The 310-nt window shown below is 59.4% G+C and overlaps 1 long non-coding RNA gene across 1 annotated transcript in view; it reads left to right on the top strand.

Annotated features, from left to right (window-relative positions):
* LOC106726352 overlaps positions 1–310 on the top strand; it is a 27,048-nt gene that overhangs the window by 9,846 nt on the left and 16,892 nt on the right. The window lies entirely within an intron of this gene.

Raw genomic sequence — 310 nt, 5'->3', positions numbered from 1 at the left:
AGGTGCGCCCCCAAAGCACTGCTCGGCACCCCACGAGTAAATACGGCCCCGAAGAGGCACACCATTGTCTTAAACAGCTGAGGGGGCTGCCACAACTAAAGCGCCACCGGGGCGGGAGGTGGGGTTTCTGCGGGCTTAACCGAAAGAAACTTGCAAAATGCAAACAAAGCATTATGTAAATGGACGCCATGCTTTCAGGGCCACGTTTCTAGCACTTCCCAGAAACCACGAACAGCGCCGCAACTTGGGCGGCGGCCGGGGGTGGGTTTCGGTCTTTCTCCTCACCGGCCACAGGGCCACGGCCTAGGCC

Source organism: Myotis brandtii, unplaced genomic scaffold (genome assembly GCF_000412655.1).
Source record: "Myotis brandtii unplaced genomic scaffold, ASM41265v1 scaffold251, whole genome shotgun sequence".
NCBI lineage: Eukaryota > Metazoa > Chordata > Mammalia > Chiroptera > Vespertilionidae > Myotis > Myotis brandtii.
Note: the sequence above shows the minus strand (reverse complement) of the source record. Positions and strands in the feature narration are given on the sequence as shown.